Consider the following 17,109-nt stretch of genomic DNA (forward strand, 5'->3'; position numbering starts at 1 on the left):
CTTTTTTGGATTGCTTTTGAAATTTCTGGCAATCCGTATTGTGGATCTCCCACCCCCCGAGTCCCCCTTCTACCCCCACCCCCCGAGTTTCTCTAGATTTACTTCAGAGCGTATCTCCAAAAGCCTGGTCTTTAGTGGGAACAACTGCACCCATCCCTGTCACGTGGCAGCTTTTGACCCGCCCACCTCAGCCGTGCCCAATCAGAGCACACGAAAGATTCCGTGCCCAATCAGATCAAAGGAAAGAAAGCGGCCTTGCTGCGGCTGGTAGGATTTTCCCTTTTTCCGCCTACTGTTCGTTCTGCTTGCAGCCGGAATTTTTTAGGGGGTCAGTTGTAGCAAACAGGCCCAAACTAATGTTACCCATTTCTTTTACCCCTGTCTTGTTGTCCCTTTGGGTTAAAATCTTTGACGATACCTAGGGAATGACATGCAGCTTCCCGAGACTCTCGTGGCCTATTTATCCTTATGGAGTGTTAGTCCCTCAGTTGTGTCCGACTCTTTGCGACCCCATGGACTACATACAGCCTGCCAGGTTGTTCCGTCCATAGGATTTTTCCAGGCAAGAACAGTGGAGTGGGTTGCCATTTCTTTCTCCAATCCTTATGGAAGGCCCGGTTATTTTCACCTGTCCAAAGTCCTCCCCCAAAGATATTTCAGTTCAGTCGCTCAGTCGTGTCCGACTCTTTGCGACCCCATGAATCGCAGCACGCCAGGCCTCCCTGTCCATCACCAACTCCCGGAGTTCACCCAAACTCATGTCCATCGAGTCGGTAATGCCAACCAGCCATCTCATCCTCTGTCGTCCCCTTCTCCTCCTGCCCCCAATCCCTCCCAGCATCAGAGTCTTTTCCAATGAGTCAACTCTTTGAATGAGGTGGCCAAAGTATTGGAGTTTCAGCTTCAGCATCAGTCCTTCCAATGAACACCCAGGACTGATCTCCTTTAGAATGGACTGGTTGGATCTCCTTGCAGTCCAAGGGACTCTCAAGAGTCTTCTTCAACACCACAGTTCAAAAGCATCAATTCTTCAGCGCTCAGCTTTCTTCACAGTCCAACTCTCACATCCATACATGACCACAGGAAAAACCATAGCCTTGACTAGACGAACCTTTGTTGGCAAAGTAATGTCTCTGCTTTTGAATATGCTATCTAGGTTGGTCATAACTTTCCTTCCAAGGAGTAAGCATCTTTTAATTTGCTGCAATCACCATCTGCAGTGATTTTGGAGCCCCCAAAAATAAAGTCTGACACTGTTTCCCCATCTATTTCCCATGCAGTGATGGGACCAGATGCCATGATCTTCGTTTTCTGAATGTTGAGCTTTAAGCCAACTTTTTCACTCTCCACTTTCACTTTCATCAAGAGGCTTTTTAGTTCCTCTTCACTTTCTGCCATAAGGGTGGTGTCATCTGCATGTCTGAGGTTATTGATATTTCTCCCGGCAATCTTGATTCCAGCTTGTGTTTCTTCCAGTCCAGCGTTTCTCATGATGTACTCTGCATATAAGTTAAATAAGCAGGGTGACAATATACAGCCTTGACGTACTCCTTTTCCTATTTGAAACCAGTCTGTTATTCCATGTCCAGTTCTAAATGTTGCTTCCTGATCTGCATATAGGTTTCTCAAGAGGCAGGTCAGGTGGTCTGGTATTCGAGGATATTTAACAGGGTATAAAGTTCGATTTGAAAAGACCCTGATGCTGGGGATGATTGCAGCCATGAAATTAAAAGACGCTTACTCCTTGGAAGGAAAGTTATGACCAACCTACACAGCATATTAAAAAGCAGAGACATTACTTTGTCAATAAAGGTCCATCTAGTCAAAGCTCTGGTTTTTCCAGTGGTCATGTATGGATGTGCGAGTTGGACTGTGAAGAAAGCTGAGCACTGAAGAATTGATGCTTTTGAACTGTGGTGTTGGAGAAGACTCTTGAGAGTCCCTTGGACTGCAAGGAGATCCAACCAGTCCATTCTAAAGGAGATCAATCCTGGGTGTTCCTTGGAAGGACTGATGTTGAAGCTGAAACTCCAATACATTGGCTACCTGATATGAAGAGCTGACTCATTGGAAAAGACCCTGATGCTGGGAAGGATTGAGGTCAGGAGGAGAAGGGGACTACAGTGGATGAGATGGTTAGGAGAAGGGGACTACAGAGGATGAGATGGTTGAATAGCATCACCGACTCAATGGACATGGATTTGGGTAGACTCCGGCAGTTGGTGACGATGGACAGGGAGGCCTGGCATGCTGCGGTTCATGGGGTTGCAAAGAGTCGGACACGACTGAGCGACTGAACTGAACTGAACTGATGATGGGGAAGATTGAAGGTGGGAGGAGAAGGGGACGATAGAAGGTGAAATGGTTGGATGGCATCACCAACTCGACGGCCACGACTTTGAGTAGGCTCCGGGAGTTGGTGATGGACAGGGAGGCCTGGCGTGTTGCAGTCCCTGGGGTCCCAGTCAGACACAACTGAGTGACTGAACTGAACTGAACTGAAAGTTCAATTGGAGTTTGAATACACCTCATGTCTTTTCCACTTTATTTAGTAAAGCAATAATGACTGCTTTCATTCCAATAGATACTATGACCCCGGGGATCTGTTGAGAAGCCTCAGGTGAGTGAATTCAATAGAGGGAAGTTCTGGCCCCTGAGGGAGAAGGAAATGGCAACCCACTCCAGTACTTTTGCCTGGAGAATCCTGTGGACAGAGGAGCCTGGAGGGCTGCTGTCCATGGGGTCACACAGAGTCAGACATGACTGGAGTAACTTAGCATGCATGCATGCATTGGAGAAGGAAATGGCAACCCACTCCAGTGTTCTTGCCTGGAGAATCCCAGGGAGAGGAGCCTGGTGGGCTGCCATCTATGGGGTCACAGAGTCGGACATGACTGAAGCTACTTAGCAGCAGCAGCTGGCCCCTGAAGACTTTTAAGGCCTGAGGCCCAGAGTCTGTTTGGGTCTTCATTCCCGCCTACTTTTATCCTCCTGACTTTTGTTATTTTATATGATTGGGAGGTTTTTATGGGGTCAAAAGGTGATAGACCTAGCATTTCTGTTGACCACTGTCCGTGCTGAAAAATTGAATTAAGCTTGTAAATTTGCTGGATATAACTCTTAACAGTTTGGAACAGGATTTTAAAAAAAGCCCAACTACTCAAGACACTGCTTATTAATAGCAGTGCTACATACGTTGGTGACATTTCAGGAAGGATATCCTTTCTTTGGTAACATGTTTTACAGGCTTTTCTTTTCCTCCCATGAATGATCCAGCCCCTTGGGGAAACACAATTCTTGGTTTTGCCCAGAAATTTGGCAAAAGGATATTTTCCAATATCCACGTTAATAAGTAATTGGATTTTAAACTGAAGTGATCTTGATCCAAATCCAATCAGGATTGGAAAGAATCTCAAAGGTCATCTAGCTTAATACCTATTCTAGGTTTTTTTTTTTAAACAATGTATTTGATTTATTTATTTATTTATTTTTTCTTTAAATCCCTGTTGCTCCCATTTTTTCCTGTAAAGATAGAAAGGGGGAAGATAAGAGATACTACAGTGTTACAGCTTTGTCTTTCAATTTTAATGAAATTAAATTTGTGTGGTCAAATCCTACTACACCCACCAAAAAACAAGATTTTTGTAAAATCTATTAAAATAACTTTTCTATCATAAAAGTAATGTATGTTCACTGTGGAAAAAATTTAAAATACTAAGGGGAGAAGAAAAAAGTTCATTTTCTATCATTCAAAGAAAACCATTGCTAATATTTAATTTGTTGTTTCTAGAATTTTGCTGTGAATTTTTGTATAGTTATAATATTTCATCTGGGATAACATTTATGCTTTTCCCATAAGTAATACAAGTATCTCTGTATTATTTAAAACTCTTTGTAAGTATAATATTTGAAACATAAGATTCTTTTCCGTAAATTTATCACAGTCAAGTCAACCATTCTTTCATCGCTGGCCATTTAGATTTCCTTAATTTTTTGAGATGAATAATGCTTTAATGAGTGTGAAACCAAGATTTTGGAGAAAGGATTCTAGATGTTTGGTATATCACTTTATTACTTGTCTTAGCTAGGGCTGTGGAAGCAATGAAAGAGCAAGATGACCAGCTCAAGAGAGAGGAGAAACTGGCCAAAGGAAGTGGTTTCATGAATAGTGCAAATTCAGCCTGCGTAAATTGAGAGCTGTGATGAGCCTGTATATGCTGTGGTAAAGTAACCTAAGAACACCACTTACACATTTTTTATGTATATGTTAAACTTCCCTGATTTTGAGTATGAATTTGGCAGTTCTTCACCAGAGAAGGGGACTTGCCTAGCTAAAGAGAAGGGAAGAAGGTTATGTATCTTTTGATTTAGGTTGGTAACATGTTGCTTGCCTAGGTTGCTCTACTGTTTTTTCTGTGCTCCAACTATTCTGTGGGTAAATGGAAGGCTTTAGCTTCTAGAACTATCAATATGGCACCTTTTATCAGAACTAAATTCAGGTTAAGTTAAAAAAAAAACCACAATCCACAAAGAAGTTTGAGGGTGGGCGTGGGGGCTTGAGAAAAAGAATTAAATAGCAATAGTCTACCCTTTCATTTACATGACACACATTAACCGCAACACAGAAGTTCCAGGAGAACTGTCTTGTTCTCTTGTCTCCAGGAGCCCATGTAGGGCGCTTTAATTGCCACATTTTCAAACCGATGTAATGGTGGGGATGTCTTAGTAATTACCTTAATGAGATAACACCTTTCCTTCCCTCAACCTACTCATTATCACGCCTCTTGTTCAAATTTCAACTACAAAGAACTATACTTCTAAAAAAAAGAAGTCTGAAATGTATTGTTCCAGGGCTCTTACCCTTAAAATAATCACATTGCACTTATCTTAAAAATATGAAAGAAATAGTACACACAGGCAATTCAAATATGTTAAAGGGAAGGCTTGAGATAAGTAAACTAAACATCTGGGTGCCCTTTAATTATTCTTGGTTGGATTCTTTATCTTGACCTATAGTGATGCTAAGGTGCCAAAGTGATGAATTTTAAGATGTTGGGCTGTGAAGACGTGCAGCTGCAACACTGATGGATTTAGGAAGGGATGGTAACAAGGTTAGCTGCATGTGAAGTGTGAATTGAGATTTTTGCAAAGAGACTGTGATTGCAGATGGGCATAATGTTGTACCCTTGCATGAAATCTTGCTATTATTGTATAATGGTCAGACAGAGTGTGAAATGACTTATTACTTTTCTTTTATTCTTTAATGAAGTTGGTTAGAGTAGCAGTACTACTGCTAGTCAATAGTAGTAAAGCACACACACAAAACTATATGACAGGTGCTGACATATTAAATATTTATTTGGTTTTGACTTTTTTCCCCTAATTTTCATGAATATACATATGCAAACAGAAGCATCTCTTTATCTATATAGACAAATTTGCACTGATATATGTATCTGTGTATACCTTTATTGTCCTGTGTAAATATATATATACATGGCTCTGATGCATGTAAAATATTTCAATGTCCAGGGAAATTTCATAGCACTTATAAGTGTTTAAAAATGCTGTGATGCTTTGAGACTGATTTCTGCCTGAAATTCTGATTTAAAAACTCAATTTGGATTTATATGGGTAATGTTAAAATATCAGCTTATCATTGTGACTAGGAGTGCTTTATGGAACAAAGCATCATAAAATCCCATTATGAAGCACAGTCTTTAACATGGTTTTAGTTAACGGGAAGATCAAATCACAGTTCTTCTGTCTTGTAATATAGAGTACACATCTTTCATTATATCACAGAACCCATAATGTAAATGTTTCTTTAGTTTCCAGTATCAGCACCACGAAAGGATAATACCTTAGGCTTTACAAGTCAAAGGGAAATAATGCTATGATGTTAAAAACAAAACTAACAAACCCGCCTCTCCCTCTATAGTAGTTTTCTGGCTCCAGATGCTTGTGTTAGAAACTCTGAGAAATAGTTGGTTTTGGAGATTAGGGATTCTATTCATTGTAGAATGATTTTTTATATGGTCTGTGAGATTCATAATCATTTTAATGCATTGGTTTGATACTCTTGATATGAATAATAAGTGTTTAGAAAAGACACATAAATATGTCTTTAACATAACCCCATGGCTCAGATGGTAAAGAATCCACCTGCAATGCAGGAAACCTGGGTTCAATCCCTGGGTTGGGAAGATCCCTTGGAGAAGGGAATGTCTACCCACTCCAATATTCTTGCCTGGAGAATTCCAAGGACAGAGGAGCTTGGCAGGCTACAGCCCATGGGGTCGCAAAGAGCTAAACAGGACTGAGCAACTTTCACTTTCACTTTTAAGTTTAAAATTTAGCATTTTAAAAGAAAGTAATTTTTGTTTGCATATTTCAAATTGTTATATAGTTAGGCCCTGATATTAAGAAAAAATCTTCTTCTGTGTTTGAAGTATACTAAGAGTCAAATGATGTTCTTCAAAGCAACACATAAATTTAGGCCAATTGGCTGAGAAAAATAATATTTAATCTTTTTTCTCAGCACCATATTTATTGACCCTTTCTCCTCATTTTTCTTTGGCTCAACTTGCTGCATAGGCAGAAAGAATTCTGGCTATGACGATGTCATTCCTCATCAGTCAAAAGTAGAATGACATTTATTTAGGTGAAATCTAGAAGTAGATATCATTTTTTTTCTTTTTTTGGGTAAATGTTATCTTTTACTAGGAGCTTCTTAAAGTGACTTAGTCTAAGATTGTAGTGGAGCGAAAGTTGAAGTTTCTCAAGATGACTCTTAAGAGTACATGTGGTATAGTGCACTATGAGGAGGGCAAATTTGTGAAGGACTTAAATTTGTGAGGTATCTTAACTTCATGTGTTTGTGATGTCAGTTTTAAGAAAGACATACATTCTTGTTGCTTACATGGTGACTTGGCCATATTTGTAGAAAACTTGACTTTTGGCAACTGTAATTAGTGACCTTCTTTATTCTATACTGAATAAGTGCTGTGATTGGCTTACATCTACTAAGCTCAGCTTCCCAGGTAGTGCTAGCGATAAAGAACCCGTCTGCCATTGCAGGGTTCTGTCTCTGGGTCAAAGCTATGATTTTTCCAGTAGTCATGTATGAATGTGAGAGTTGGACTATAAAGAAAGCTGAGCACTGAATAACTGATGCTTTTGAATTGTGGTGTTGGAGAAGACTCTTGAGAGTCACTTAGACAGCAAGGAGATCCAACCAGTCCATCTTAAAGGAAATCAGTCCTGAATATTCATTGGAAGAACTGTTGCTAAAGCTGAAACTCCAATACTTTGACCACCTGATGCAAATAACTGACTCATTTGAAAGTTTCCCCTGATTTCCCCTGATGCTGGGAAAGATTGAAGGCAGGAGGAGAAGGGGATGACAGGATGAGATGGTTGGATGGCATCACGGACTCAATGGACATGAGTTTGAGCAAGCTCCGAGAGTTGGTGATGGACAGGGAAGCCTGGTGTGCTGCAGTTCATGGGGTCACAAAGAGTCGGACATGCCTGAGCGACTGAACTGAACTGAACTGAACTGATATCTGGGTCAGGAAGATCCCCTGGAGGAGGGCAGGGAAGCCCACTCCAGGATTCTTGCCTAGAGAATCCCATGGACAGAGGAGCCTGGCAGGTTACCATTCATGGGGTTGCAAAGAGTTGGACACTACTGAAGCAACTTAGCACAGACGCTCGCATTACTCAGATCAGCCCTTCTTTAACTATATGAAAGTGAATCTTCATAAGAGGATGCATTATCTGTTACATAGGTGGGAATCTGATCTACTACTTTTTGAATTTCAGGTTTCTAAAAAATTAGCTGAGTTGCATCTGTTGCAGTTAACAGTGATAATATTTTAGGAATCCCCTACAGCTTAACACCAATGTTGTAAAATGTTGACTACTTCACTAAGAATACACAATTCGCTCATAAACATTTATCTCAGCTAATTTTTCAGTTGATAGCTTTACCCTTGAGGTTTACTTCCTAATCTCATTAGTTATGTTTGAAAATACTTAATGGTAGTTTTCTTTAGCAAAATGAGCAATATTCCTTGTGGATTGGTCAGAATGATGTTTCAGAATGTTTCAGTGATGAAACAAAGTTTCCTTATTAAAGAGTTATCACATCTTTTTTTTCCAAGTACTAGTTTCTAAATTCTGGAATGTTATCAAGAACATTAATCTGTGCATACTTTTTGATTGTGTCTAGTAAATTAACATCTAACATTATCCTCAATGTGTGTTTTATATGTCTTTTCATCCCCAATCCCTAGGTCAAAGTAGGTAAAGTTTACATGATTGAATGTGTAGGTCATTGATTAATTAAAGATAGCATATCCAAGTGATGTTTACAATTTGATTCTCTGATGGGAAGAACCATGTCTGCTCTTTCATTGTATTTTGAATACCAGGCAAATAAGTTTGAGAAACCTAAGGGTACAGTAAATATTTGTTACCATTATTAACTATGGCGATGATATAGTACATTAAAAATTTTTAAATTTTCAGTTGTTTTTATCTAACGTCTTGTAGATGTCAGTGAGAGGAATAGCATGTGGTAAAATTGTGTTAGTTATATAACATAGTTTATTCTTGAATTAATTGCACTACCAGCCTACTTTTTAATTAAACTCATTCATTTTTCATAGCTCCAAATTAGTCATGTGACTCACTAGACTTGTTGTCATTTATTTGTAGTAAGTAGAGAAATGCATGGAACACTCTTCTTCCAACTCTTTAAAAAAGATCCTCTTTGATAGGGATAGAAGTGAAGGCTGCTGTCAGGAATTGACTCCACTTTCCTTTGGATCCTATATTCTAAATTGTATTGGTGAGCAAATTCAGTCAGCTACATAATCTAAGAAAAGGAATAGAGATTCCTTTAGCTTATTAGCAATATTCTTAACAGGGTAATGACAACTGGGAAAATAAATTGAGTTGGCAGTTTAATAGGTAAATTCAAAGAGTAAACAGAAGCAGTTAAATTTCATGGTTAATAGTAGTACTATTGAAACAAGGCGACTAGAAGACACTGTTAATGGAAACAGTGACTTTCAAAATGAAGCTACATTTAGCAACTATTTTTCACCAGAAGTATTTGGCATGATGTTTGGTTCAAAATTACTATTCTGTATTGCTTAATGCATTGTTAACTGGAATCTGCAGTGTGTGTAGCAGAAGAGAGAAAACGGATGCTTTTTCCTGTGAGAAAGCTCTCGTCCAGACTCTCTTTGTATTTTTACCACACCCATACTTAAGAGGCTTGGAGAACAAAAGCATACCAATAGAGAAAAATCTGTAAAGTCTTGTCAGGTTGGAAAAGATGTGAAAATATGAAGAATTGGAAAACAGAACAGCTAAAATAAGTTATAATGAATCATACCTCAAAAACAAGGGAATACAAATGTAATGACAACACATTTTCATTATTCTAAAAACAAATTCTGTCTGATAGGTTAAACCCTATTAATTGGATATTTTAGCTACTCACCAAAGCAATAAGACTATAATAAGTAGCCTTTCCTTCTAAGGGATAAAAATATACTAGTGTTATTTTATTTGGTGATCTCCTGGTTCTCTTAAGCTACATGTTTTATGGAAAGAGTAGAGAGTATGTGTAAAGAATTTATTAAGATATTTCATATGGGGGACTTCAAATTTCCTAGATACTTTTGGTACCAAGATATTTGAAGAAAAAATTGAAGAAACAAAGTAGGAACCATAGAGACATGATAACTCTCCCCAGTGTACTACTATGATTCATAATTCACAGGAGAGCAAGGCTCAAGTGGATCATACATTTTATGGTGCAAATGGGATTAATATTGGACTTCATAGATACCACATGTTTATAACAAAGAAGACCATGTTTCAATGTTTTCCTACTCCAGTAAGGGTTACGAAGATGAACATTAGAATTATTTTTTAAGCTTCTAGATTAAAAAAGAGGCCAATGGTTATTACTGCCCAAAGGCAATGATAATTTTAAAATTATTTTAGTTCTTAGGGCTCTGAAGTCTGTTCACACTGGGCAGCATTGCTATGACTCATATTTATTGTTTATGAGACACTGAAATGTGTGATCACCTTTTCAACATAGAAATTGTCTTGCTGGCATATAAGTGTCAAGATTATCGCTTTTCTAAGTTATAATGCCAAGAATGAAGCGGATTTATTTGCAAGTACATCCTAGATACCTCTGTGAGAGGTATTTATTTCTAAAACCAATGTGAAATTGTTGATTGTGGACAGTAAGAGTGCATGGCTATATAGATCACTGCATGCACACATGGAGTGGCACTTGAGCCAGTTCACAGAGTCATTCTACCACTTCCCATTCTGTTTGTCAATGCCTTACTCTATTTTCTTCAAAGTTTTTCTTCTTTCCTCCCACTCCTACTTACTTTCTTCTTTTGTCCATTATACCTCTATTTAGTATTTAGCCATCCTTGTATGTATGATATTTGATTATTGGCTTACTTTTCTCCTTAGACTACAACCGTTTTGAAGATATACATTATTCATTAAAAAATTTTCCCTAATGCCTATCAGAGATGCTCAATAAATATTTATTCCCACAAGCTGCTGCTGATGCTAAGTCGCTTCAGTTGTGTCTGACTCTGCGACCTCATAGATGGCAGCCCACCAGGCTCCCCCATCCCTGGGATTCTCCAGGCAAGAACACTGGAGTGGGTTGCCATTCCCTTCTCCAATGCATGAAAGTGAAAGGTGAAAGTGAAGTTGCTGACTGACTGAAGTCATGTCTGACTCTTAGCTAATATTCCTTAAAAATTTTCATTTTGGTTTCTAAAATTTATTTTTTTGAAGTATAGTTGATTTACAATATTATATTAGTTTCTGGCATACAGTAAACTGATTTAGTTATATATATGTTCTTTTTCATATTCTTTTACATTATGATTTATTATAGGATATTAAATAAGCTCCCTGTGCTATACAGTAGGACCTTATTGTTTATCCATTCTATGTATAATCGTTTACGTCTGCTAATCCCAAACTCCCTATCCCTCCCTCCCCTATACTCCCATTCGTCTTGACAACCACAAGTCTGTTCTCTATGTCTGTTGAGTCTTTTTCTTTGTAATTATGTTCATTTGTGTCATATTTTAGATTCCACAAAGAAGTGATATCATATGGTATTTGTCTTTTTCTGACTTCACTTGGTATGATAATCTCCAGGTCCATTCATGTTGCTGCAAATGGCATTATTTTCTTCTTTTATATGGCTGATAACATTTCATTGTATATATATATCAGTCAGTTCAGTTCAGTTCAATCGCTCAGTTGTGTCCAACTCTTTGTGATCCCATGAATCGCAGCACGCCAGGCCTCCCTGTCCATCACCAACTCCCGGAGTTCACTGAGACTCACGTCCATCGAGTCAGTGATGCCATCCAGCCATCTCATCCTCTGTCGTCCCCTTCTCCTCCTGCCCCCAATCCCTCCCAACATCATAGTCTTTTCCAATGAGTCAACTCTTCGCATGAGGTGGCCAAAGTACTGGAGTTTCAGCTTTAGCATCATTCCTTCCAAAGAAATCCCAGGGCTGATCTCCTTCAGAATGGACTGGTTGGATCTCCTTGCAGTCCAAGGGACTCTAAGGGTCTTCTCCAACACCACAGTTCAAAAGCATCAGTTCTTCGGCGCTCAGCCTTCTTCACAGTCCAACTCTCACATCCACACATGACCACAGGAAAAACCATAGTCTTGACTAGACAGACCTTTGTTGGCAAAGTAATGTCTCTTCTTTTGAATATGCTATCTACTAGATCTTTTTTTATTTATCTTAAACTGGAGGATATTTACAATGTTGTGTTGGTTTTTGCCATACAACAATGTGAATCAGCCAAAAGTATACACATGTTGCCTCTTTCTGAACCTCCCTCTCACCCCCACCCAATCCCACCCTCTAGGCTATCACAGAGCACCAGGTTGAGCTCCCTGTGTTTTACAGCAACTTTCCACTAGCTGTCTATTTTACATATGGTAATGTAGCTGTTTCAGAGCTACTCTCTCCATTCATCCACCCTCACCTTCTCCTGCTGTGTCCACAAGTCTGTTTTCTATGTCTGCAACTGTTCTTGCCCTACAGATAGGTTCATCAGGACCATTTTTCTAGATTCCATATGTATGAGTTAATATATGATATTTATTTTTCTCTTTCTGACTTACTTCACTCTGTATTTAGGCTCTAGTTTCATCCACCTCATTAGAACTGACTCAAAGGCTTTCCTTTTTATGGCTGAGTAATATTCCATTATATATATGTAACACAACTTCTTTATCCATTCATCTGTCAATGGATATTTAGGTTGCTTCCATGCCTTGGCTCTTGTAAATAGTGCTGCTATGAACATTGGAGTGAATATATCTTTTCAGATTATAGTTTTGTCCAGATATATGCCCAGGAGTGAGATTCATAGTCTAATATTCTTATCTTGCAAGTTATGTAGGAGGCTGTCAGGATTATTAAACTCAAAGCCTTTGACTGTGTGGATCACAATAAACTGTGGAAAATTCTGAAAGAGATGGGAATACCAGACCACCTGATCTGCCTCTTGAGAAATGTGTATGCAGGTCAGGAAGCAACAGTTAGAACTGGACATAGAACAACAGACTGGTTCCAAATAGGAAAAGGAGTATGTCAAGGCTGTATATTGTCACCCTGCTTATTTAACTTATATGCAGAGTACATAATGAGAAACGCTGGACTGGAAGAAACACAAGCTGGAATCAAGATTGCCAGGAGAAATATCAATAACCTCAGATATGCAGATGACACCACCCTTATGGCAGAAAGTGAAGAGGAACTAAAAAGCCTCTTGATGAAAGTGAAAGAGGAGAGTGGAAAAGTTGGCTTAAAGCTCAACATTCAGAAAACGAAGATCATGGCATCTGGTCCCATCACTTCATGGGAAATAGATGGGGAAACAGTGAAAACTGTCAGACTTTATTTTTGGGGGCTCCAAAATCACTGCAGATGGTGACTGCAGCCACGAAATTAAAAGACGCCTACTCCTTGGAAGGAAAGTTATGACCAACCTCTGCATATTAAAAAGCAGAGACATTACTTTGCCAACAAAGGTTCGTCTAGTCAAGGCTATGGTTTTTCCTGTGGTCATGTATGGATGTGAGAGTTGGACTGTGAAGAAGGCTGAGCGCCGAAGAACTGATGCTTTTGAACTGTGGTGTTGGAGAAGACTCTTGAGAGTCCCTTGGACTGCAAGGAGATCCAACCAGTCCATTCTGAAGGAGATCAGCCCTGGGATTTCTTTGGAAGAAATGATGCTAAAGCTGAAACTCCAATACTTTGGCCACCTCATGCGAAGAGTTGACTCATTGGAAAAGACTCTGATGTTGGGAGGGATTGCGGACAGGAGGAGAAGGGGACAACAGAGGATGAGATGGCTGGATGGCATCACCAACTCGATGGACATCAGTTTGAGTGAACTCCGGGTGTTGGTGATGGACAGGGAGGCCTGGCATGCTGCGATTCATGGGGTCGCAAAGAGTCGGACACAACTGAACAACTGATCTGATCTGATCTGACAGTAGAGATTTTTTCTTTTCTAGTGTCTTCATATATAAATTTAAATTTCTAATTCATTTAATTTAGACATAATGTTTAAGGATTCTTGGTTTGGATTATAACACAGTATCGTGTGTATAATATTCAGTGTTTGGCAAGTCAGAGTCTCCTGTGCAGTTTCTTATTTACCAAATGGAGCTTATGGTTTGTGATGATTTTCTCCAAAACATAAGGTGGGAGATTAACCTTTTATTTCTTTTCTACAACAGCCAAGAAGGACTGGAATATAGAGTTTTAGAAAGGGGAATTAGAGCTATGAAATCTTATGAACCAGCTCTCTTTCTTAAAACGAAAAGTAAAAAGAGATAAAGGTATTCCCTCATTCATAGGCTTTGGGAAAGTTTAATTAAACTTATTGGTGAAATGTCTAAGAAATATGAGTTAGCATTCACCAACTATTTTGACTATTATGAAGTCATTTTGGTATTTATTAAAATGTTCTCTTGGCTCTTGTTGGTTCATCTAATTTGAAAGGATGATTTGCAGAGCTTTGATAGATGAATATTAAAATGTGCCTGGTTTCCTTATATCTTCTGCTGGGGTTCTGCCCAGCGTTTCTCTGTAGTGCCAAATGACCAGGGAGTCCTGGCAAAGAGAGTCTTCAGGCTTTGGCAATAGAAGATGGGCCTACAGTTTCTCAACTGCCCAAATATTTTGTGACTTTCAGTCTCAGCAGGCATCCCCATCTCTTCCATAGCAACAGTGAATTTGGGGGATTACTGTGTTTTGTTTTGTTTTTTTTTTTCCTCCTTCCTCTTGTGGGAGAATACCATTATTTCTAAGCTGTGATAAATCAGGTCACTGGCTAGAATTCAGTATAGCCCTGTTAGACTGTATTTGTAGAGGGTAGAGTTTATGTAATACTCAAAGGTAGGTCTTCTTTTGGGGGCCTAGGGAAAAACTTAACCAAATTAAATATAATGCCAAGCTCTACCTGTATTTTCTCTTCTTGTGGTGGGATATGTTAAAAATGTTATTTCTCTTTAAGAAACAAGCACAGACATAAGTAATATGTCAAGAACTAAGTTTAAGGTCATTTCCATAGAAGACTCTTATTAAACCAAGAATTTATCATTAATAATGTTCAGATACCTAAATGATACACAACAACTCTCTTAGAGGACTGCTCTAAATGCATTTTATGGTACATGGATTGTTTTACTGTGAACATTCCCAGTGATTGGTACAAACCTTTGCCAATGAATGACAAATTTACATACACATCATGTCAGCCAGCAATATTTTACAGCTTTAATTGCTTTAGCTTCAGGCATTCCATGTCAAAATAGAGTGTTTAATGTCCTGCAAGTTGCTCTGTTTCTTTGCAATGTTAAATTATTCTGTAATTTGCCTGTTTTCTTTCTAATGCATTGTCCATTAAGTTCATTAATTTAAAATGTATAAAATATAAAATGTATGATGCAACTTTAAATGACATTATAGCTTTGTTTTAGAAGTTCTGGGTGTGCATCAGGAAGAAAACCTGAAGTGTATTTGCATAAAGTATTTACCCCCGCTTTAAATCTCAGTTAAAGAGATCCTCTTTTATGTAGCTAAACTTTTGTCTTAATGTGAACCATGCTGTTTACACTAATATGTATATATCGAATATCATACAGATTTTTAGTTTTACATAAAATAACACTTTTATTTCAAAACACTCCAAGTAGGTAATATAGAATCTATTAAAAGGAAAAAGATTGTATTCTGTGAATTCATCCATATTTTAATGATTAACTTAATTTTATTTAGTAAAGCCTAAGAGAAAGAATGAAAGGAATAAAGTTTTTTCTGCCCATTTAATTAAACCAGTTTCAACAAAGATGTATCAGTACAGAAACACAGTTTTTGGTATTCTTGGTTGTTATAGGTTTGAAATATATTGAAAAGATAATCTTTATCTAGTTTATATCTGTTATCATTTTTAATTGTTAGGCTTTTACTTTATGGCCATTTGTGAAGAGTGACCCTTGTTTTGTAACTATTTCAGATGTGGTACTGCTATGCACATATATATTGTGTTTGGGTATTAAGATTAATTAGCAAAATTTACATAAAATATGTAAAAGCTAAAGAATGTCAGATAGCTGCTCTTCTCTATGAATAGTGCCATGTTCAAAGTCTGTTCTTTAGTTATATGATAAGTATTAGTCACTCAGTCGTGTCTGACTCTTTGTGACCCCATGGACTGCAGCCTACCAGGCTCCTCTGTCCATGGAATTCTGCAGGCAAGAATACTAGAGTGGGTTGCCATTTCCTTCTCCAGAGGATCTTCCCCACCCACGGATCGAACCTGGGTCTCCCACATTGCAGGCAGACTATTTACCAACTGAGCCATCAGGGAAGTTTAGTTATATAATATATGGTCATTTTAAATAAGATTTGTATTTCTCAGTGTATAGTAAGTGTCTTTCTTTTCAAAGTAGTGTTAGAGTTGTCAAAAAGCATCTATTTGCAGGGATGAAAAGTTTTATTTAAAACATTAAAAATGAAAATTCATGTTTTCATGCTATAAGCTTACCTTTAATATTGTTCCTTTCCTCTGCCTTCCTCTGATCATGAGGGTATTTCTTTATTGTATTTACTGTTGAGTTCCCAGAGTGTCCCTTGGATAAGTTTAACTATAATTTACTGAGCCTTTGTGATCCTTAGAACAGGTTCAAACAATTCCATAATTGGTGTCCTAAGAATTTAGAAGCGCTGGAGGGATTTCTAGTCCACTCTGTTACCTAACAATATATTCAAGACTTTTTATACCTTTGGACTCATAGAGAAAAGCATATTTTCTGCTTGAAGGACCTCTACAGATAGTTAACCCAAGGTTGATATCATCTCTTGAAAGTTCCTCAGATGAAAGACGACTTTATACTTCAGTGGACTTTGTGAATCAACCATTATACTTACTGGAGAACTTTTAATTATGTATAATGATATTATATTTGGAGTGTTTGAGCACCATGAGAAGATTTGCTTTGATTGACTTTAATGTTTCAGTTTTTAGAAGAGTATCTTAAAGGAAGATTGGTAAGGGTATATATATCAAGATGGTAGGATTTTTCTTCCTTTATAACCTAATTGATCTCTCATCACTAGGGCACTTTTTTTTTTTTTTAAGACAAGAGGGTAAAAAGAGAATATACATGAGTAGAAAACTGGAGGTGTACTGTACCGGGATATTGGTAGGTCCAAATTATTATTCTGTGACTTAGAATGTGAAGTGTGGAACATGTATCTATCTTGACCTTTGAAACTCTGAATCAAGTGGCAGTTACAAGCATTTTCAACTTTCTGTTTTTGAACTACCTGGGATAAATTCAGCAGAGATAGAATATACTTAAACAATAAGAACTTTTTCACTGCATTAGAAAAGGACATATTTGAATTATCAAGTAAATTGGGGTTAATGACAATAACATATATCCTCTTTCATTTTTTCTGCTTATTCAATATCTGATAGAAACTATTGCCAGAAA

Source organism: Bos indicus x Bos taurus, chromosome 3 (genome assembly GCF_003369695.1).
Source record: "Bos indicus x Bos taurus breed Angus x Brahman F1 hybrid chromosome 3, Bos_hybrid_MaternalHap_v2.0, whole genome shotgun sequence".
Taxonomy (NCBI): Eukaryota; Metazoa; Chordata; class Mammalia; order Artiodactyla; family Bovidae; genus Bos; species Bos indicus x Bos taurus.